The sequence below is a fragment of the Dicentrarchus labrax genome, unplaced genomic scaffold (assembly GCF_905237075.1).
Source record: "Dicentrarchus labrax unplaced genomic scaffold, dlabrax2021, whole genome shotgun sequence".
Taxonomy (NCBI): Eukaryota; Metazoa; Chordata; class Actinopteri; family Moronidae; genus Dicentrarchus; species Dicentrarchus labrax.
In genome coordinates, this window is record NW_026136714.1 from 19,599,073 (window position 1) to 19,624,007 (window position 24,935).

A 24,935-nucleotide genomic window follows, 5' to 3' on the forward strand; every position below is an offset into this window, starting at 1 on the left:
GGTGTCTCATTTTAATAGTTAATAGATACCTATCACGATGACCATAATTCATTTAATTTCAGATGAAACACTGGTATTGGTATAATGCCTGAAAAGCAGGGAGAATTTTAGTTTTTGAGCAGTATTATATCTGGTTCGGAACAAAGCTTTGATGGCTGCTGCAGCTTATATCCTGTTTACCACACCTCAAACAACATCACAGAGGGTTTAAAAGTTCAGTATGAAACTGAACAAAGAGATGTAGACGGGAGTTGTGAGGACTGAAGGGTGCAAATGTGCAGAAATCTGATGATGAATGGCCGCAGGCAGCAGCTGGCTGCACACAGTGCACTTTGCTAAAAGTAACCTCGCTGTCAGCTTTTGCTACTTTTAGATAGAGCTCACTGAATTGCAGTCTCACCAAGAGATTGTTTAAGTAAATCTGTCTCCATCCACCCAACCCATCCAGTATAAAAACTGGGACTACTTATAAAAAGAACAGAAGAAAGTAGGTAAAAATACAATTTTAAAAGTAGATTGTAAAGCAGTTCGGCAACTTTCAGTTTTGGCCATTAATAGAGCATCCTGATGGTTTAGGGGTTTAAGATGCTGACTATGCCACTGGTCTGAGTTGCCGTCATTACTGTGTGCTAGAAAACAAAAACAAAAACCTTCTGTTGCTTCAAATTGGACCAACAGTGCAAAACCTAAATAAATTTGCAATGATATAAAACAGAGAAAAGCAGCAAATCCTCACATATGAGAAGCTGGAACTGACGAATGTTCTGCTTTTAAATATATTACTTGTAATGATTTTATTCTGATTAGAATTTAATCAAATTACTTTTTTCTCTATTAATAATTTGATCCATAAAATATTTGACCAAATTGGATCTCAATCCATCCTATAGTTATTGAGACATTTCAGTCTGGACCAAAGTGGTGGACCGATTGTTTTGTTTTTTGGTTAAGGTTAGTGAGGGGTACCCCGGGTAGAGCAAATACCATGTTTTAAGGCTGAGTCCTTACTGCAGTGGCACAGGTTCAAGTCCAGCTTCTTCGTTGCATGTCACCCACTCTCTATACGGCCTATTCTGTCTCTCTACAGCCCTGTCAACTCAAGCGAAATGCCGCAAAAACTTGCTATAAAGGAGAACCTCACAAACTCATTAATTTAGTTGGGAATTAGGCCGTGGCTATTACAGTTTTCTCAACCTTCTCTTGAGTCCATCTTTTGAGCTCCACCTGCTGTAGAGGAGAGTGGCTGATAGATGGTTCATGTTAGGGTCAATGGACTTTACCCTTCATTCAACCCACATGGCTTCAGGCTCTCTCAGAGCAGTTGCTACTTTTCCTTTTCTATGGGTCATTTCTATCTTTTTATTTCATCATGCATTAGAAGCCATGCCTGAGCACCAAGGTTCACGGCTTGAAATTCTGACCTGCACTGCAGCTTTGAAGTGGCAGAGAGATGAGAGATTACCTTGGCACAAGCACAATCATCACTGCTGCTGGGTTGACGGTACATCAGTGCTGTATTCATGGAGCCAACTCAGCTGAAGTCGAGCAGATTTTGTTAGCTGAAATGTGAACAAATTCTGATGAACTCAAGTAGAGCGGAGTGCATTAATAGACACATGGTGACGATGGGAACGGTGACTTGGTGTTAACTTCTCAGCTTGCCAGCGGCATGCCAGGAGCACACCCGCTCTACAAACAGCATCACCATGGGACTGAAAAAGATCCTAAAAGAAACTCTACCTTTTTCCTGTGATAGATGGAAAGAATCCTAGAAGAGATAGAAGTGCAGTTGATCTTGTCGAGGAGGAAGGTTTGACTTCCAAGGTAACGTTTCCTGTATGTGAGTGTTTTAGAGGAGACAAGGGATTTTTTTAGAAAAACATGTATAGTTAAATTTTTCAGTCAACAGTTCCCACCATGAGCAAGCACTTCCTTTTAAGAGGCAGATACCTCGGACAGACCCCGGATCTAGGTGGGTGGCTCTCTGCCTTGATCAGTTGGGGTTAGAGAGATGGGGGGTTTGGGGGACTAGAGGGGTAGAGGGGATGGATAGGTGGTAAAGAGAGAAGGACAGACAGAGATAAAGGTGCACAGCAACAACAATTGCAACAACTATATTAGTAGAAATGACTGACACCGACAATAATAGCAGCCACAACAATGGGGCATGATGAATGAATGATAATAATAGCAATATTAGCAGTGGAGGTCAAGCAGGACCATGGCAGCAGGCTCCACCAGAATCCATGAAAACCTGCAAGACGAGAAAGCACAAAAACTCTGAGGCAGAAGTAAAGTTAGTAACATGCATTAATGGGACATGAATGTGTGCAGAGAGAGAGAGAGAGAGAGAGAGAGAGAGAGAGAGAGAGAGAGAGAGAGAGAGAGACTCAGTGCATCATGGGAAATCCCCCAGCAGTCTAGACCTATAGCAGCATAACTAAGGGATGGTTCAGCACTCACCTTTTTTTCTGTTTTCAGACTGTCTTGCCCGATTGAACAAGATTCTACCAGCTTGGTAGAATGCCATTTCCTTTCAAATTTCCACGCCTTTGGCTTTAATTGGTGGGTTTGCTGATTATACCACGTTGCTTGCCTCCTTTGTTTTAATTTCATTTAAGCTAACATATTCTTCATGGCAGGTCTCAGTAAGACAAAGTAAATCAATATCATAATCTGATATTAATTCATTCACTAGAACAGCTTTGGAAGACAGAGACCTGATGTTTAATAGTCCACATTTAATTATTTTATTTTGTGCTACTGTAGAGTTAAAAGTTTAATTGTTATTAGGTTTTTATGTTCAACTCCTTGTTTTTACTTACTACTATTTTTGGTAGTCGGTGGACAGACACAGTATTTAACCAAATTATGTGAAGGCCTGTTTCTTTCAGCCAGCGTTTATTTTTAGGTTTAATTTATACCATTTATTCTCTAGCAAGTATGGCTGCAGGTATTTTCATAATCAATTCATCAATTATTTTCATAACTCGTTCAGTCAATCAAATAATACATGATCACAGATGCCAAACACAGTTCTCAGAGCTCAAAGAGAACTTTGCTTATTTTATCTATGAAAATATGGCCCGATTGGCCCTCAACAACGATCCTTAAAATAAGCTCGGGACATCTCTAAATTTTATAAAAGAAAACAATAAGTGTCTAATAACTATATGTAATAAGTAGCCAAGATTCAAGTCAGTTTTATATGCAAATAGTGCGTGCAGATACTAAGTTTAAAATCTTTTAAAAATGTATTCAGTTAAATTAAATGAAACTTAAGATTGAAAACAGTTACAGGAAAGTTCTACTTGGAAACTATTATTTGCGAAAACAGAATTTATTCAAAATAGGTTTAATTGAAGAATTCCTGCTGTGATCAATGAGATCAAACAAAATCTTTTCTCTTGTAATGAGCATTGTGGGCATGATTGGCAATAACCCATGAAAATTTACTTCACAGTACTGTTGTATGCTGGTAATTCCAAAATAAATGCACCATTATTTCTCTGTGTTCCTCACAGTAAGTGCAGTAAACATTTGCATTGTACTCTCTGTAAATAATAATTTAAAACTGTGAAACATCTTATTAGATACATCTTTAACTTTGTTGAGTAAATAAAAACCTTCTGTGGCACTTAACTAACTTTGCAATACATATAATTTCATCAGAGCAGTTTCAGTAAGACACCCTGCAGTGTCAAATGTTGGTTTTATTTTTTCCTATTGTTTCTTTTGACCACAGCTGTTTCAGCTGCATCTGGTAATAGATGTTCAGTATCATTTGCTTTATAATGATTCAAAAATGATAAAACACCTCAGGGAGCAGCATCAGAAGCCACTCAAAACTCATGACTCAATGACTCAATATAAAAAGTCATTTATTTTAGTTTCGAAAACCATGAGACTTGGATTGAATTTTGTCAGCGTCATGGTTTATAACTTCTGAAACACTGAAGAACATCACCAGCCACAAATTATGTAACAGGGTTTTAGTCCACTCAGTTCTCCTCTTAATTACTTTTCTGATGTTGACATCTTGAAGAAAACTGTACTACACTCTAAAGGCTCAAGTGCAGATGGAGGTCCCTGTACTGCCTCTATTAGCTTTGTGTTCTTTCACACCTGAAAAGAGTTTTGAAAACTAATTCCGGCATCACAGTGACTCACAGGGAGCACGACAAAAGAAATTATTAGGCGTGTTCTCTGAACTGTAAAGGGTAAAAGCCTCTCAAATAAAACCTTCACCCAAAAGAGGCAAGTCAAGTACAAAGTCCGGTCAATCTACAGCTGTCGTATTTGATTTATAGCATGTGTTTGTTGAAAGCATGATGAATTCTTATGATGTTTGAAGTAATGAAGTGATGCTGTACCTGCAGGTCAGAGAAAAGGGTGAATTTTCAAACTTTCTCCATGGATTTTAGGCAAAGTGGATGCCTGCACGTTTATTTGTTCTCCTGGGTGAATGATAAAACAGAACTCAGCTCTTCAGAGTGCAAGAGAAGAAAAGAGTACCCAGATTTAGGCTTGGCTGAGCTCCAACTTCACGCTTGGCTTCTTCTTCATTTACAGAATTCGTTGATTCATTTTCTCTACCTCCTTTAATGTCATCTTTAAACCTGCATATTTATTCATGGTCCTTTAAATGCATTATTTTATGCTCTGTTGCCTTTGTTATACTTGTACTACTCTTCCTCTTTGCTTTACATGTTAAATATATAAATATCCTTTGTTCCATTTTATAGCTTCTTTCTTTTCTAAAAGATGATCCTGTGTTAATGCTCTGCCCCCTACCAAGTGATTGTCAGTAACAAGTGTCAAGTTATCATCAAACACAGAGGCACCAGAAGGGCAAGTGGCACCACTAGATAGTGACAGATCATCAGATCAGAGATGACTTGAATTCCTTTTGAAGGTCACGGGTGCTGGAGCAAATCCAGCTGAAGGGAAACACATGGGACAGGCTGACAGGCACACACAATCACTTTTGCAGAAAAATATAGTCTCCACTACACCTGGTTGTTATGTTTGACTGATTGTTTGAATGTTTGATTGAAACCCACACAAGCACAAAAAACCTCCACACTCACAGATCCAGAGTTGGTAATGTTCTGCTAATAACAGCGCTAATCAGTTTCTATGCCACCTGGTAGAAAACAGTTTTGCAAGAATGTGACTTGTTGGACAACTAAATAAAAATAAAAACTGCACTTTGGAGAAGTAACAATCAAGCAAAGCTGTTTAAACCTTTTTATTGTGTTTGTATGAATATAATGGTTTCACTCATCCCTTACCAAAATTGGTCCTTGAATTGAGTATCAAGACCTTTTCCATAGAACTTTCCTCTCTGTATTCTTTTTGGGACGAACAATCTAGCCCCAACCAACAGCAGCCATTGCACAACCTGCAGGTATTACTACTGTGTCAACCATCAGCTTTTTTATTTTATGAGGATATGCAATTGAAGGCCTCTCTGTTCACTTAAGGCGTCAGTATGCTTCAAAGTGAATTAAGAAAACAAAAGTGCTTTTCAGATGGATGAACAGTGTCCCCCTCACTCCACACCTTTTTTAATGTCAGCATTGGGGTGGCTGCAACTGATAATCATGGCCACTTGACAGTGTTTAGCCAGAGTTTCCTGAATCAAGTTCTTTTTTTCATTCAGATGTCCTTTTTCATATGTACAAACACACACAAAGTACCACACGATGAATGCCTACCAGGAAAGACTGCGTTACCCCCATATTTAAATGAATAAGGCCGGAGATATACTAAGTTTAACTATGCGTTTGAGTGCACATGAAGCCCGCTTCGCATACTCTGCCTCTCTGGCTTTATTGTTTCTTGCTCCTTTATGTGACGCCCACATTTTCACCCTGACTAAGAGTCTGGCCGTACAGAACAGACGTAATCGGGCAATATGTTTCCTTTTCCAGGAAAACCCTGGCCTTTAGGGAAGAGTGTTGTTAGGCACAAAAAGACTACGGCTCTTGTCCCGTCTCCTGCAGTGAGCATTACTTCTCTGGGAGTTGCTTTTAATAGTATTTGTGATTTTTGCACACCTGCTTGCCATTACTACTTACCCTTTACTGCCACGTCCTTATAAATGTGGGTATGTATGTCATTGTTGCTTTAAATATCAGGTTTGATTGTCTCTTTCTTTTTATGTCCAAATGAGGCTGGAAAGGAGAAAGAGACATGCTGCTGCCTTCCAGCTGTTTGATTAAACTGAGCCACATTTTGCACCCAAGACAGCTGCGGTATAAGACGTTTTAGACTTTTGCTGTCGTCTCCAAAACCTTCAGTCAGTGAAGAGTCAGCCATTGCAGTGCAGTACTGATGACAGCAGACAGGGCAATCCAGCCAGCCAGCTAGAAGGGCTGTACGTCAGCCAGTTGGCTTTATACAGGTTTCATGGACTAGGTCCCTCTGAACTGGATCTTGAATCCCTCTGTAGTCGCTATGGTTGTCAGCACTGTTGATTTCTGTGTGCTGTCATCAAGCTTCTGTTGAACTACTTTTTAGCTTTTCATCCTTATTTTTTTTTGGGGGGGTTGTTAGAATTTTGTGTTTTAAATGTTTTAGCTGTATTTCGCATTTAATAAATTATCTTTTATGCCTTATATAAAGCACTTTGAATTACCTTTGTGCCAAATGAATACATTGCCTCGCTTTTTGAAGCTGTCTTTGTGGCCATATGCTGTGACTAATCAACCTTTGAAGGCTGATTTTCTAGATATATTATGTTGCAGTTTGAACAAATTTCAGACCAAAAAAGTCAGTTCTTTTGCAGTAGATTTTCCCCAAAAGACTGAACAGGGAATACTCTGAAACCATATTTAGACCATAAGAATTAGACAGTGCTGCCTGTATATAAATGACCTTTACATCAGACAGCTGTACATTAAGGGGAAAACGTATACAAAACAAGAAAACACTTGGTGGCTGCGAGGGGGAACCTCAGTCAAAGCCTAAAGCCAGTGATGAAATCAGTGAACAGAATAAGCAATTTCTTTGAATAATATGACTATATCTGATCCTGTGGTTTATGGTGCCATACGTGCAATATAGTGTTTGTTGTGGTGGAAAGAAAATTGTCCAATAAGCCATATCTTATCAGTAAAATTTCACCATTATCTCTGTTTTAATGTGCTTGCCTTGTTTGCTTCCATCTATTTATTTTTACAGTACATTAGGTAAACAAGAGAATGGAATTAAATATTATCATTATTATTATTTATTTTTTTTTTTTCCAAAGAAAATGCAACTATACATTTTAAAAGTGAGGATTAGACATCGGATGTGAAATTTAAATTAGAAAATGTGTTTTTATCAGAGGTTTAGTGTCTGAAAATGACAAATTAAACTTAAGCCCTCTAGTTGCTCATTTATCTAATCAGGCCAGATTAAAACCTCTTCCCATCATAAGATGCATGTGTGTGTTGTGCAAGCTGCTGCTTTAGACACTGAAACCTTGTTTTTACTCCAATTCAAGCGCTTATGAAAGTTGTCATGGTAACAAGAAAGAAGTCCGCAGATGACACACATGCAGTGCCGACTGGTACAGCTTTGGCTTCTTTATTCCACGGTGTAAACACAACATGAGAATAGCAGTGTTTTATATGCGCAGAACTTACAGAAAGTAGGGTTGGTCCGTACAGCTGGGACTATTTGAAAAGTGGCAAAAACTACTCCTACATTACAGCTCCTTCTTTCACTGTCCTTGTTTTTTCAAAATGTAAGGAACTTGTTTTCAGTTTTGCAATTTTTTTTCCGAACTGCGATTTGAAAGGGTTTTATAAACCCAGAGCGTAATCCAGGCATGAACAAGATCTCCTTCAATTATTATCAGTTTACATCACTGATTATTTTACCTCTGCCATAAATCCTCAGCCACAGATAATAAGCCGGTCTCAAAAAGTAGCCACAGTTCTTTGTTATTTGCTCTTTTGGAACAAATAAAAGGTTAAGACCAATTACTGACTGGCTCTAATAATTATAACTCAGATAAAGGCCTAAAAAAAAAAGAGAGAAAACAAAATATTCTCAGCTGCTTTTAGGAAATGTATATAGTCATGTTTTGTCTTGAGTCTAAGACACATAATGGTGGTCTGAGAAGCTTTCTCACTTTACAGCCAGGCTTATAGTCCCAGTACCAATATGCTGATGTAACATCACGTAATCATTATCATTCTAATCATCAAACACCTTCAAGTTAAAGCAGTGAGTCGGCACTTTAACTTCATGGTCTTTGTTTTATTTTAAATCCAGTATGCTGGACTGCAATTATAAGAAGATCTACCCTTGAATCACAAAAACCTTTTAGACCCAGCTGCACTGAATATCAGCCAGGCAGGACTTAAAGTTGTCCTCTCACAGTTTCCCCTAAGACCATTTTGGACAAATTCAAGTCAGGGTTTCAGATACAGCACAGCACTCATCTACCCTCAAGTAAAGGTTACAGATGTCACAACTTAGAGATGGAAAACCACACAAAGTCTGTAAAAATTGCTGAATGTTTTAATTAGGTAAACAATACAAAAGGCGTGTCTGTCAGCAGGTCAGTGTGTATGCAATGTCTGTGCCAGTGGTGAGAAGTCTGTGTACAAGCGTGAAGCACAAAAGACAGACAAATGACAATATCCGTTGGCAGGCCAGGGGAAGAGAGCGAAGGGATCATGCAAATATTCATTTTCTATTCATAGCCTCCAGAGTCCAGCCTGCTCACGTGTGTTGCATCTTTGACAAGGTCTCAGTTCCACCCCTCAAATTCATGGAACAAAGGGCAAAAAACAGCCAAAAAGGAAGAACAAAATCAGGCCAACCCTGAGGCCGTCACATAAATGACTTATGAGCTGAAGGAACAAATTTGATAATCCATTAATTGCCTAAGTTTTTAAAACTGCCATAAATAAACTGGTTTTAGCTTCTTAAATATAATTAATATTATAATAATATGATTATTTTCTTTGATTAGTTTTTGATTTCAGTAAATTTAGTATCTTTGGTTTGAATATATCACCTTAGATGGACATTTCAGTATTTTATAGACTAAACTAATCAACAGTCAACAGAAATAACTGACAGAGTAATCAATCTTTTCAAGGCCATATGCTCAAGTTGAAAATATTTCAAATTGAGTGAACATTTTGTACTAATTATTAAGCTGAAAGACTCCACTTTGTGTATACAAATTTAAGAGGTAAACAGAAGATCTGGAGGAAAGTGAAGCTACTTTTTAAACTTGTTTTTAAATTAGTCAGTGGGGTCTGATGGAAGCTCACAACAGCCAGTGTCTTGATGGGACTCTTTTTTTAACACAGACTGCAAAAACAACCTAGCAATTAAATTTGCGTCAATAAAGACAAATGTGTCTGCTCACACCTGAAGGTATCAGGTAGTAGTGGGGCCATAACCATTGAACAACATGCTACTTCAATGTTAGACCCCTCTGCGGTTGACACTGATTTCTCCCTCCCACCTGAGATGTGGTGGGTCTGAGAGGCAGGGGAGAGACACAAAGCTGCATCATCTTTTCATTATATGGAAAGACTTCTAGGATAAAGGATCCTTGCTCATAGTGACTGTACGCCTGTTGCTTTAAAGAGGCCTCTAGCACTGACACATCTCAGCCAGCTTTACCTCACATCATGTATGGATCACAGCTAACACCGGATACCCGGAGGTGTGTTAAGACTAAATTGAAAGCTGTTTTTTCCCTCACTTAATTAGCACACATTTGATTGCTGAATTGGTTTTGCAGTATGCTTATTTGTCAACAACAGTCATAAGAAGAGATGTTTCCTGTAGGAAGCTACATATTGATTTAAAAACGTATTAATATCTGTAGTTGTTTCAGTTATTTCCCTTCAGGCTATGGCTTAATAAAGTTGACTCTTAAACCTTCTTTTATATTAAGCAGATGTGGTTTCACCATATATTTGGACCAAATTCAATCAATTCCATTTTGTGTCTGATTTGAAACATTATTGTGATCTGCACATCACATTTAGATGATTAAGAGCTGGACTGCAGACTTACTCATTTATTAAAATGTTTGAAATCTGAAGACTGTCACAGAAATCATCTGCCACATTGCCACACGTCCTACTGCTGTCACAGATGAGGAGCTCACTCTGAAAAAGGCTGAGAGAAAAGTGTCAGAAAAACTGAGCAGCCTCATATCCAAATGGGGTAATAACACACTGATAAAGTCATTTTACATGTTATCACAATGTCTTTTTTGCTTTACCCATATCATTTCACACCATCTAGCCTGCACTGATATTGTGCAGAGATTGCATGTAATTTTATGTGCATATGTCTGTGGGAGAAAAAAGTAAGGTGAGCTAGTATAAAGAGAGACAAAACCCATATGGAAGGGTTGGGATGAAGGTATGGGTCAAACCAATACAAAACTTTCACCCAGGGGATCACTGTTCATGTCCCATATGAAACCAAAAGTCAGTATTGAGTTATTTTAACCCATAACATGATCTTTTCCTAAACCTATCCAAGTAGTTTTGGTGCCTCAACCTAACCAAACAGCAACAACAACCACACTATTATTTATATTTATTTTTATATTTTATATTCTTGTTACCTTGATGAGGAAGCTCATGTAATAGTCACCTGACTTCATCCCTTCTTGCACATCCAAAACTCATAAAATGTGTAGAAATGACACACAAAATGTCCTTAAAAGTAGCGTCCTATTTATACACTGTCCCATCAGGTCACATTGGTATGTAACTGAAAAACAAGCTACGTGAATATATTTATGTTCCGCTTAATTGAGAGTATTTCATGTTTCACTTTTACATCCTTTAATCTGGATCATCTAATATTTGTACATTTCTTCACCAGTCACCTGTGCTAACAGAAACTTGTCACAACTAATGTGCAAGCAGAGTAAATGGTAAATGGACCGTAGCGCCTTTCCAGTCTACAGGCATTGAACCACCAGCCTTCTAATTAGTGGACAACCCGCTCTACCTCTGAGCCACATCCGCTCCTGCTATACCCGAAGGTAACAGGAACTGGCAGGCAACTGGCAAGAGACAATCTGTGTGTAATCCCCACTCTCTCTTCCTGTCACTATCAAATAAAGGCAATAAAGCCCCCAAAACATTTTTTTAAAAAGACATCAAGCACATGATAACTGAACTTAACAATCTGGTAAAGAACAGATGAAAAAGGTCTGTATAAATGGTGCTGATGAGGGAATTAGATGTAGGTGAGGAGGTGGGCGTATAAGTCCAGCTAACTACAGAGCAGATGAGGGAAGTGAGGTGTGTAGTTGGGTGGGACGGTAAGGGAAAGCAGGGACAGTTATCTGGTGGATAAGTGGAGAATAGCAATAATTAAAAACAGACATAGTCTCGGTGACGTCACCCATTGGTTTCTGATTAGCCGTTGTGAAGCTCAAAGTGTGGTGGCTCTGGCCATGACTATGTTGGATGAGTTTTAATATAATATAAAAGGTAGTAGAAATGTTTATTTCTTTATTTTTTGATTTGCTTTTTATGGAGGCTTTTTTTTATGGAGATTGCTCAATTCTGCAGTCAGCCTCAAGTGGCCATTAGAGGAACTGCAGTTTCTGTTCATTTTAAACTGTTGCTGTCTGGTGCATGCAGCAGCACATGGTGTGTTGGCATTGCTCAACCGTTGTAGGGTATATGAATGGAAATGCTAACTCAAAACAGCGTCATCAACCCGATGAAAAGAAACATATCCTAATGCATGATTTCTGTATACCATTACAACCCTAGCTATAAACCTTGCTATAAAGCTATGTTAGTTTTAACCTTGCCAGCAAGTACAAAGCAAACTCTCTGCTTTTGTGCTTTATTTGATAAATTTGAACAGAATAAGTAGTGATGATTTGGTCTTATTCAGCCCCTATTGCTGCATTTTTGGTCTTTTGAGATTAATTTTCTGCCAAGCAAAGGATGTTGATTGGTTTGGAAAAGCAATTTGAAAGTTTTTACAATCACTTATTTGTTAAAAGACACAGTCCTATCTTGCAGGAACAATAAGGAAGTCTGAAAGCAAATTTCCTCAGGGTGGTAGAAGGGCCTGTCAGACATTTTTTTCTCTGAAGTACTGTACACACAGCAGGGTGTTTGTCTCCAGTGACAGTGCAGACAGGATGCTAATCATTGTGACTGCTTTACCCCCGGGGTCACTTCATGAGTTCTGAGTTTTCTAACTGACTTGGGATTGACTCAAAAAGCCCTGGATAGTGTCAGCACAAGTCCTCTGAGCTGGTAGAGTTTCAAACGTTTTAAGTGTCAGGCGGCAAGAGTTCACACACAGGAAGGAAGAAACTACAATCTCAATGTGGACTTGAGGGTTATTTCGGATTATTATCTTTTTGTATTACCTTTCAGTGTTTTTAGGGGTGTTTCAGTGTTTTGCTCACTGTATTGCTGGTGCAAAAGCTAAAAATCCTCCTATTTGGATTCAAAGCTATCAAATTATTCAGTATCATTATAATTATAAAATTTAATTAATTGTATTCATTTGAGCCCTTTTTCTTCATATGACATCTGTGCTGTATTGTTTACCCTGGTGTGAGTGTGAGTGTGTGACTACTACAGGCCAACATAACAAGGGACCATTACAGTACACCAAATTTGCAACATTCAGCTTTGAAATAATTTACATAAAATCATTTACTCTCACTTGTTTTGACATGTACCATAAATAAAGAAAATTGTCATACACTGATCTATGCATGAGAATGCAAGAGGTTTGTAGGACTTGAAGATTTATCAATTTGTAAGCAACAAGCATTTTGAGCACAGTATGGCAATGAATTGTGACCCTGTGCCATTTTCCATTTGCCTGTAAGCAGAGAACGCAAATTGCTTTTGTGAAACGAGCCCATGTATAGAAATACAATATAATACATTATTTTCCATGACAGATTATCTTCAGTTCACCAATACATAAAATACATATCCAAAAAAAACAACATGTGCTGGTCCAATGTACGTGGACATCCAAATCCATGTACAAAAACAGCATTAAAAGGCAACATTAGGACTAAAGATAAAAATCTAATACTTTAGAGCATATCCCTCAACATCAATTTTAGATTTGGCAGTGATGGAGAAATAGCAGTTAGAGAATCTATGCTTCGTAATGTGATTTTTTTTAGTGTAAACTGTGTGTGGAGGTTAGGGGTTTGAATCAGATCCTTCAGATTTGATAGGCTTGTTCAAATGCAGACATGACTTGCATATATACTGTATATATACAGACTTACAGAGGACTGTTGGCCTCCACCAACACTGCCCTCATTCATGGATCCGGAGGAAACTAGAGCCCTACCACACAAATTTTATGCCGACTGAGATCCCCTGACCCATCATGTTGCTTTGCTAGCTACTGTGACACATGAGCAAACAGTCAACTTATCACATTTAATTTGATACATTTGTGTGTACGCCACCGAGTTCAACATTTTCATGTTTTACAGAAAGAAAAAAAAAATTTTCATAGAAAACACAAATGATTATTTGACATAGTCATAACTGACCAATCAAAGCAGCAACAGAGAAACAGAACTTATTTCATTGTGTCTTTAAAATGCAGATGGCACCTAGAGTGAACGAAGATTCTAGGTTGCCAAAGCCGCTGATGACAGAGGATGACAGCTGTCAGGATATTCATTCATTCATTTTTCTTCTTCTTCCTTTACACAAGTCATCTGCATTTGGGATTTCCCATCTATCTGACTGACCACCAACTCCTCTGAAAAGTTCACTCCTGAACCTTCAGCTCATATGACCAAACCACGATGTTAAGTAACTCTGGGGGATCGGTGCTCTGCAGAAGAGAAGAGTTGGTGCTTCAGCTGTGGGAATAAATGCACTGTGGGGTGCACAGCAGAAATAAAGCCTGGATCCTGATTAGCACAGACATCAGGGTTGAGTTCAGCCAATACCGACTGACACATCTGCCTCTCACCACCTGAAAGGCTGTTTGCTCAGGGCCACAGGTTGATCAGCATCACAAATTTTGGTTCTATCTATATCTGCTCATGCCTGCATTTGGATACATACACGCTCCAACCCCTTCCCTCAAAGCCTGTGGTTTGCATGCTGGAGGTAAATCAATAGTCTTGTTTTATTAAATCAGTCAGACAAAATACGCCATGGTAAAACATTTTTTAACAGTTTTGTTTTTTTGACTGAATCTGGAATTTTTCATTAGTGGACTAAATGTGTGAGGTGTGATTTTCAGGACCTGGCAGAAATGTGATCCATTAAGAAATTATGCTCGCATTTTTTTGGCACTGAAATGGCAGGAAAAAAGGACTACTGACAGCTTAAACCTATAAATATTTGATGCCTAATGCAGTGTGTGTGTGTGTGTGTGTGTGTGTGTGTTTGTGTGCGTGTGTGTGTGCGTGTGTGCTTATGGTAATTGAGGAACATGTCACCCAGTGCAACAGTAGTTTTTGGACAACAATGGAGCTGCACAGAGGAAGATACAGTATATATGAGCCTTTGGATACACTGACAATAATTGTTAGTAGGATACATTCATTGCTGGTTTCAGTCTTTTCATGGGATTTGTTGGCAATGAGAAAAATATTGAATATCACCAGATCATACTTTTTGACAGTAAGTCAGGGCTGCTTTTGGGGATTCCTCCTTAAGAAATGTGAGTGTTCTCTCAAACTTAAAAAGACTATACAATCACCTGAGAGTCGATTCGTCCAAACATTGACACGTTGCCATCTGCCAGAAAGATAATACTTCCTGCTTGCTTTGCTGTGCACACACATACCCAGATACCAACAGGGATTTGCACTCAAACTATATTTTTTTACATCACTGCATGAATTTCAATATGTCAGAAAGCATTGTGGCTTTATGAATAGTAAATTATGAAAATGGATATTATGTTTATCTGACTGCACCTGATGGTTTGTGACACAGAACCATCTGGGAAGTCCTCTTTGGAAAGTGTTTGGAAAAAGGCAGGCACTTTCAAGAAGGTGCCTGGACTGGACAAGTGCATTTCCTGAAGCCTGGAAAGGACGTATTTGCGCATGCTTTTGTGATCTCACGAGTCCAGCTGCTGTGCAAGGTTACTTTTATTTACTTCTTTACAGGTCTATGCACTGCACTTTTCTATATCTTGAGACTCTGCAATGAAAGAGGAAGAAACTAACATGACAAAAATAACAGGATGCTGTTGTTGATATAATTATACTGTAGGCCTCTTTGAAGGTAAATGGTGCTACTGAAAAGACCCATTTCTTTATTTGAAGCCAAACTGGAACAGCCAAGATGTGAAGTAGTGATGGCAGTGGTTGAATTTAATGGCTGCCCAGCTGTAACCCAGGTGATCTCACAGCTTATCTGTCAGGAATCACAACCTGCTGGGAACCCTTTGAAATGGAAATATCAATGTAAAAATGGGAGACCAATTAATAAGTAAGAGCTGTTCCACATTAGGCAGAAGCCCCCATTTTCTCTGATATCTTCTCTCACTTCTGATTCCCACAGGAGGGTTATTCATCAGTGTATTCTCTAAGATGCAACTCGGATTAGATAAGCACATGTGCACAAAATAATGAGAAGAAAAAGGATTTTTTTTGGGTCAGTTTTCAAAGCACAAGATGTCTGCAGTATAGCAACACTAAGCTTATTTTTTTAAATAATGAAACTGTCAGTCTTGAACAAAGCTGGTAATATAACAATGGGCAAAGAAAAAACAAAATTATGCAGCACTTTTGAAAAGAGAAATGGGTTCAGAAGATTCCTGTTAATACAAGCCAATTGTTCCATATATATTTATCCGGTGTGTGTGTGTGTGTGTGTGTGTGTGTGTTTGTAAATAAATAAATATAAATAAATAAAAGTCCAGACAGCAAAGTCACGTTCACCTTCTGAATTTCAGTCTAGACTTTTGGGATAACCGACGTGTCTTTGCCTCAGGATTTAGGAGCCAAGAGACAGCTCAGATTCCCCTGGATGTGTTTGTTTCTGAATACATGTTCATGGGCAGTGACAGTGACCTCAGGTTGTGTAAATTTAACGCAGAGGAATTTGGGGGGCTTCCAGTCGCAGAAAGGTAGGCTGACGTGCAGTGCAGAGTTTGTTAAATGTCATCACCATTCTACAGTACGCGTTACAAAGAGCATCTGCCAAGCAAAATATTTTTACTCTATAGATACTTGCACCAACAAAGATTTCCAAGACCTTGTACTTTTAGATGAAATCAAGTTTCATTGCATAAAAATGATTATTGCTCTAAATGCAAGACACCATCCTTTGGAACATAGTAGGCTGGTTTTTCTCCTTTAAGGGAGAAGTAGTCAGATTTGAGAATTAATATGCTGTCTATGTTCAGCTCTTGACGTCAACATTTCGTCAGAAAATCCAATTCTACTAATGCCTGATGTGCAATTATTGCTGTGACAGGGTAAGCAAATCCATAATGTGCATCTGTTAATGATGAAGCTCTGCTTCGCCTCTTGCAAACTAAGAAATGCCTAAAGGTCATAGATTTGCTTGTTTGAAGACAAATCTTGATGATTAACCATTACATCTTTAAAAATCTGACGTACAACATACAGTGTAGGTGATTATTGTCATTATGAGTATTCAAACAAACCTACAACCTCCCTTTTATGGTCCAAAAGCCTTCTGATTCAGGCTGCACGGTATGGTAAAAAAAATCATACTGGGATTATTTTGATGATCATGATGATGTGACATTTGTTGGGATCTGTGCCACATGTTTTCTTACATCTGGAGAACAAGATTTGTATGCCAGGGCATCTCTGCAGCACTACTTTATTCTAATGCTGTTTTGTAACACATTTTACCTTTAGCAAAAACAATGCACTTTCTGTGATATGGATTGGATACTGCACTTGGCCATATGGCAATTTTGATGATATTTTGATTAGTTGAGCAGCCCTACTTTAATGCCAATTGAGCGTTTATTCAACCTCGTCCGTGTGTAAAAAAGAAAATGTTGAGAAAAAGCCAAATAGCAAGGCAACATGATGCAAGAGATTGTCAAGTTTTCTCAACTTTTAGCTGTTCTTGTTGACTTCAAGTTTAGGCAAGAGTTATGCCAACTTGGATCTTCTTCGTCTAATTATGATACTCCTGTGAGACTAACAACGAAATTCTTGCTTCAATACCATGCATTTCTACCTCCAACAAACACAGATGTTCTTGTTGAATAAACATAGAATTCTTGCTTAAGTGAGATACAACTTTGCCTTAAAAAATCAATGGATTATGTTGCTATAAATTATATTTGAGGAATGCTCCATAAATAAATCAAATAAAGAGCACAGAACTGAATGTTGGCTGAAACTGCAGTCCCTTTAGCACATTAAAGATCAAACAATTTAAAATAAAATCGAGTGTTTCTCATACTTTCACAGTTTTACATGATCAATAACCAATTGCGTCAAAGTTTACCTCATATGCTTTGTATATGAATGTTCATGACATAGAAGGACAGTATAGAGGTCATGATCATGCAACAATGCAACAGCCATGTCTTGCACATTTACCATCTTCAAGGACGGTGAGGATGGCAACCAATATCTTTTGAGCACTCTTCATCTGCAGCATCTCTATTTCCAGATACAACGACACAGCTGTTATTTCAGTCAAAGAACACCAGCCAAAAAAAAGGAACTGAAGCACCACCCGCTTCCTTTCAGTTCGCGTGTTAACCAATTGGGCTGTCGAGACAGATCTGAAGCAATAATTTCAGTATCACAACACACTGATGATCTCTAAAAATATAAACAATATAATACATATGGTATAAATGATCCGTTTCTGATGAATGATGAAATATGCATCCCATGTTTGCCAACCCTTTTGAGTTTTCTGCCTCAATTCTCCACCATATTTATAATAAATAGTATTACCAATGTTTGTGATTACTCTTTGAATTACAAACTCATTTCACATATTTATCAGTTGTGTCTAAACGGAGAGCATGAGACAAGGAGACACAAAGATAAGATTGCTGCAGAAAAGTGACGCCCCGCTTATCCAGGAACACGGAAAAAGCTTTTCAGTTTTAAATTCATGATTTCAGAGCAGAGGAGTAGAATTGCTTGTTGACCAGCTTGGAGAAATTCTGATGTGAACAGCCAGGCCATGCTACGAAGTGCTTTCATCTCCTGTGTGTCCCTGGTGTAATGATAAAGGTATATTCACACACCTAAAAATGCCCTTCATATTTTGAGCTAGGGAATAGGCTTTTGATTGACACTGCTCCTAAGGCAGTTGCTGAATAAATGAGGACAACCTTACCTCCCCAAAAGAAAACACACAAGCCATCTTTCCTTGACCTCCTTCAATCATGAGCTCTCCCTTCACTATCTCTGTCCCCCCAAGAAAACATCAGCTCCATCTTGTGCCTTTCAATGCTGTGTACTTTTTATTCTAAGCACAAAAACAAAAAGACAGCAGGAAGATAAATATGTTGGAAATTAGCTTATAGTACCTTATTTATGAACACTTTTCCACTACCAGGTGGCACAATTGGTAAAATTCATAAAAAGCTTATATCTATTCTATATGCATTATTACATATGACAACATGAATGCAAACATGAATTCAAATAAGTGTATTTGTTTACTGTAATAAACCAATATGTTATGCCTTTTTCATTACGAGTAATTAAGAGCCTGTTTGTCTAACCAACAATAGCTGTTATATTGCTCTGCACCAAACTCCATTATCAATCATTGTCATTTTACCTTGCAGAACATGGAAGTAGCTGCCTCAATCAGTTGTTTGCTATTATATGACTTTGGTGTTTTAAGACGTTTGTTTGGACCCAAACTAGCGTTAACCCTTTAAGCAAGTGGCAATATATACTGCACATACCGCACAGCTACGTTCAAAACTAAACTGCTATGTTCATTTCATATTCTTTGCTCCAGTCACCACTATTCTCTCTCTCGCTACGCACACAATCTGTTTGTGTGAAAATTTGGTTTACTTTACTTATTGCAATGCAGTTTCCATGCTGTTTAGTGCAGCCAGGATGACACTGGATTGTACAGTAATTGTTTTAAAAATGTAACTACTGGCATTTTCCTTGAAACCTAACTTGCCAGTCTTAGTTGCTTAAACAGAATTGCAGCATAATATTTACTCCAAAATAAGTTTTGCTAATGCAAAATTGCTGCAGTTGAAGTAGTTTGTAGGACATGGGTGTATTTACTCGTGGCTCATGGACCAGAACTACATAACTAAAAACATGTAATCAGTGACACGAGACAAGAGACTGAATGAATGCAGTGTGTTGTCTCTCATGTAGAACATGAGAGAAAACAAGTTTGTTGTTTGTCAGGGGGCTTGAAGCTGCTTCTTGCTTTCTCTGTCACACAGCATTTAATTCAGTCTCTATAATGTCTCTGGGCCACCTCTTATCATTTACCGTGAAATCATTGAAAATCTACAAAGGATGCAAAACAAGGTTTTCAAATTAATTCAGGTCCAGGGGCCGATCTAGAGGTGGCATGGGGTGGCAGCTGCCGCCTATTTTAACTAATTAATTTAAATTCACTTCAAAAATGAGAAACAAATTAATTGCAATTAATTTAATGATCTGTTATGGCCACATTTTAGTTAGTATTTGGGAAAATGCCTGAAGATTTGTAAATAAAACAATTTATTTCTAATGCCGTCTTTACATATTTCTATTCAGTACCGCAATAATGCCATTATTATAAATATTTAAAATATGTTTTAGTTCAAATAACATATATGTGATTGTTTGCAAGTGGTTCAAATAAATAGTGAACATGTTGGAGTCATTTTACCAGTGCCCTCAAAAACAACGTAATTGATTCATGTGAGATATTTTTATATTTATGACTTGAATGGAGAATTTGACCTCACGTGTGGGAGAAATGTAAAAAACAAAGCAAAACTGGCAGAAACAACAAGCTAATGTCAAAGTGCAATGTGCTGTGAGTGAGAGAGTGGCATCTTATATATTTTCATATCTTATGATCCATTTAATCAGGTTTTAGTACAAAGTTGTGACTCACCTGAAGTTCACCTAATTTTTATCAAGTTCATCCTCCTCCAGCTCTCTGTAAAGTTACAGTCCATGTTTCTCTCATGAACTATCTTATCTAAATTTAGCATTTGTCCACCATTTCTTTCCCTTTATTATGCAGACAGGCTTTTTGTCATGCACTAATTCATAATATCGCTGGATTTTGGAGGACATTTTGTGTCATGTTGAATTTGTGGATTTTCTTTGGATGAAGTCTGGTGTTTGTAGATGCCATTTGTGTGTCTGTGTGCGTTTGTGTGTGTTCCGCAATGTCTTTAAATACAGCATGAGCATGAGCAGTGACAACCACTGCTCATGCTCATGCTGTATTTAAAGACATTTAGTTGTTGATTGCCAACTCTGTAAAAATATATGCCTGGTCCTAATCATCTGCAAAGCAGGTTGATTTGTACATGATTCTGCTGTACATATAAGTCAGCACTCCTTCCTAATTAGCAAAAAGGCAACAGTCAGCATCTGCATACATTTATATAGAAGAAAAACATATAAAACAGTTGAAATGGTAAAGTTAACAGCCCAATGTTTGATTTAATTGCAAACCTGTTTTGTCTTTAGACAGCAGACATCTGATTTTGACACTTTTTTGACTACATGCATTTAGGATTCGTGTCTTGCAAAGCTGCAAAGTACAATCGGAAATGCTGACTGTCATTAGGTTATTTCAGTTTAATTATAACATTGATTTTAATCTTGCTTGCTTCCGGCCAGTCTTCATAAGTGTTCATTTGAAGTTAATACAGGTCCTCTATAATAGCTTTGGCCTTAATTGTTACTGAATAAAGAGGAAAAATGCAACCTTTAAAGAGTAAAGTGTCGGATTAGACAAAATAGCAGGAACATATGATTAATTTTAAAACTACACAACAAATAAAAACAGAAGGAATCACCACACAAATACATACAGTCTAATGTGTAAATAAATTCAATGGTTAAAAGGAAAAGAAGACATAATAAGAAGAAATTTCTCAACCAATGCACTAACCCGCTGTGAAAATCACAACTCAATTCATTCACAATCCTTTCATTCCACTTTCTGTTCTGCTTTTGAATCAGACCTCATGACGTCCAGCCGGGTACATGAGAACAGTGAGGTGACGGATTGGCTTTGTCACAGCTAGTCTCATGAACAGGCTGACGCAGACATATGCTATGGCATTCATTATCCCCCATTACATTACAGCTGAATGAATTAGAGCACATTACTGTATCTGCTTTGTGAAAGTGTAATGATGTTTGATTCATTTTTGAATTTTTGTCATGATACCTAATCAACTGTATAAGTGCTTCCTGTTCTTAATAGTTGTCTTGACAAATCTGACCAGTCTATAATTGTTTCTATGTTTTACAACATTAATTCTAATATACAGTCATTCTAACAAAAAAGAGAATTGACGGCAGATATTTATCACAGAAAAACACAGGATTTGACTTGATCGAGCAAAAGATTTAGTTGCTTTCTTTAGAAAGGCAAGACGTGTCCAAGTTGCAACAATTTCAATAAGTCCCTCTCAAAAAGATGATGAACACATAGCATGAAAAGATGCTTTCCTTAACCAAAATACTTTACTCTAAATTTGATCAAATTGTTGGTAATGGTAGCAATACATGTTAGAATGTATCTGAGAGAAAAGCATTTCAAGGTGAAATTACGATCAAATGGATTTTTTGCCAGTAAATGACACACAGAAATGAAAGCTTAAGCCGAGCGGAATTGAAAGAGCCAGCGGTTCATGGCGTGTTACATTTCATATATGAGAGGAAACTGATTTTCCAAAGGCCAAAACGTTATTGCCTGGTGAGTTTTCTGTAACACCACATCTAGCACTTGAGACATCTTTAAAAGCCAGCATTTGGAGGGGAATATTGGCTTTTATTTGACCAGAGGACCACACACATGAATTTAGGGAGAATCGTTACATAAGAATGAATTTCACTCCTTGCTTGCATACAACTTTGATGTATTCCAAAGCTGCTAACTTCTATATACGGATGGAGAGGTGTTGTATGTTAAATGTCATAAGGCTAGACTGACACACATCTGCAGCACTTTCATTATTTCACAAACAAAGCTCTCTATCAGGGTGAAAACCGGTTGCAGAGGTTTATTTAAAGTCCGTCATGATATACACACTTTATTCTGCCAACACAGTGGCACTTAAATTGAACCATTTCCTCTCGTTGGTTTGGTTTCATTGTGGTTTCAGGCATTGCTTTGTGGGTTTAAAGCTAAAGAAGTATTAGATTAAAGTATAAAATTCTGTAAGCCACTAAGACTGTGTTTGCTGTGGCACTAATACTCTGAGTCAGAGTCAAAGTTCTTTTTTGGACATTGTATGGCATGAAAAGATAAGTAGAGCTGAGGGGAGATTTTTATTTTTCGTATTTCAACTGGATCATGCCAATTCTACCTTTTCTTAGAGGGCTTGATAACGTATGAATGGCAGGTTTTAAACACCTTTAGTTATGTTTTTGCAACAGTATACTGATCTACTATAATAATAACAAATCCGATGCTTCCTTTAAGAAGAAATCAGCCCCCAAAAGTAAGAAAATGTTTTTTGTTTCATGCCGTCATACATAGTCACAGTAACAAGGGCAGCTAACATGTATTTTAATAATCAATTAATTTGCCCCTTGTATAAAATGCCCATCACTCTTTTGCACAGTCCAGGTTTACACATTCAAATTGCTTGTTTGTTTAGTCAAACCGACAGTCTAAAATCCTATTAATCATATTGATTTAATATAATAAAAACTAGCACATCTGATAAGCTGCAACCAGTGAATCTTGCTCAAAAAAATACTTTGAGTTTCAGCTTCAGTATTAAGCAGTTCTGTTGTAATGGACATTTTTAAGAACCTACATGACCTGGTCATTGTAAAACCATACATAACCAGTCCAAGAGACAATTATATGCATAAACCTTTGTTTCACCCTGTTTTTAACTACACTTTATGTCCAGGTAAACAGCGGGATGTTCACAGGCTTTACCGAACATCCAAGGACATGATAGGACTCACCGTCGCACCACACTATCTGTTAGTTGCCACAGAACTCATTACAGTGTGTAACTACCACTTTGACTTTAACTCATTCGAGCTGAGGAGTGTGTGAGAGTGTTGCAATGAGTCCATCCTGGATGCTGAATAAACCTCAGAGAAAGACAAGATCATACGTTGTATGCTTTGTTTAACAAACCGCCACAACACTGTATGAAGCAGTAATGTCACTGTTTTATTATTGGCTGGTGGTGATGCCGACTAACAGCCAGACAGCAGCCTTCTACTCAACAGAGACTTTGAACCACAACCCATGTTAACTTTCTTGTTAGCTAATATCTACTTCTTGTCCTACAAGCATAGACATATGTTTTATTTTGCACTTTGGCTTTCTCAACAAGCTGCCAAGCATCCACCAGCGGAAAACTGAGTTTAAAGGATATATAGCTAATTAGCTAGTGAGCTGTAGGGGAGCGTACCTATGTTCCCCGGATCCTATGTTCCCCGGGTTCTATGTTCCCCGCTTTGTATGGGACCGGGGAACCCTAACCCTAACCCTAACCTTAGCGGGGAACATAGGACCTGGGGAACATAGGGATGACCCCAGCTGTAGCACATTGAATAGCGTGAAAATGTAAAAGACACAGTAAAGGAAAATAAAATAAATCATATAAGACGTTTCAATAAAATGAGACAAAATAAAGAGTCAAAAGACTAGTAAACAGGGAGGAAGTTTATTGGGCAGTTTAATTGTATAAATAAATCGACCCAATATTGGTATGTAACATAAAAGGGTGTAATACATAAAGATATGCATTTTATTTTATTTATTTTTTTATTATTCTTGGTAAGAATTCAAGCAGTTGTGATGATACCATTACAGCTAGAAATAATAGTGTTATTCTAGGTTTCAGTTAGGTTATTACATCATGCTTCCAGGAAGTATAACTTCCAACAACACGGTTGTCTGTGTTCCACTTGAGGATATTTTTAAATTCCATTAAACCTCTCAGATTCATCCTCTTTCATTCAGATACAAACAGAATTGAACCATACCTTAGTAAATTCAGTCCATTAGTAGGAAGGACTAAAAAGCACAGAGGCCACACAATCAAACGCTGTATCCGTCTGGACGCGAGGCCGATTCTTAAACAGCGTATTTGTGTGGACAGGCCCTTAGTTTAATATGTATCTAGATCTAAATCTGTATCAAAACACTCAAAGTGATAAATAACTATCCTGATTTGGGGAGAGTACCTAAACCTTGTCCAGGATATTTTGTTTAAGGTTGAAATTTTAAGTGAGATGAGTGTTGGCCTTTTTAAAGGTGTAACATTTAGGAGGAACTATTGGCAGAAATAAAATAAATAAAATATTCATAGGTATGTTTTCATTTGTGCATAATCACCTGAATATATAGAAATTGTTGTGTTTTCTTTACATACACCATGGGTTGTCTTCCATGGAGGCTGCCACGTTGAACAGCCATGTTTCTATAGTTGCCCACAATGGACAAACACTGACTGTAAACCAATTCCTAATATTCATATTGGATGAAAACAAGCATTCATTCACATTTTCTTTTGCCGATTTACTTTGAATTGGGTTAAAATTTGCAATATATTTGGATAAAAACATTGTGAGCAAGTAAGCATGCTGACGCACCACTGTGCCCAATTATAGCCACACAGAGCCTACCATGGCTGTAATTGCTCGTGTTTCACTCACACTCTGCACAACCCAATGTGTATTTACACTTTAAGGGCCCTATCTTGCCGATCTGAAACGCAAGTATCAAACGCAAAACGCAAGTAGCTTTGTGGGCGGATCTCGGGCG

General features: G+C 37.8%; 1 long non-coding RNA gene across 1 annotated transcript in view; it reads left to right on the forward strand.

Annotated features, from left to right (window-relative positions):
• LOC127375629 (uncharacterized) overlaps positions 1-24,935 on the forward strand; it is a 55,096-nt gene that overhangs the window by 10,566 nt on the left and 19,595 nt on the right. The gene's annotated exons all lie outside the window — the stretch shown is intronic.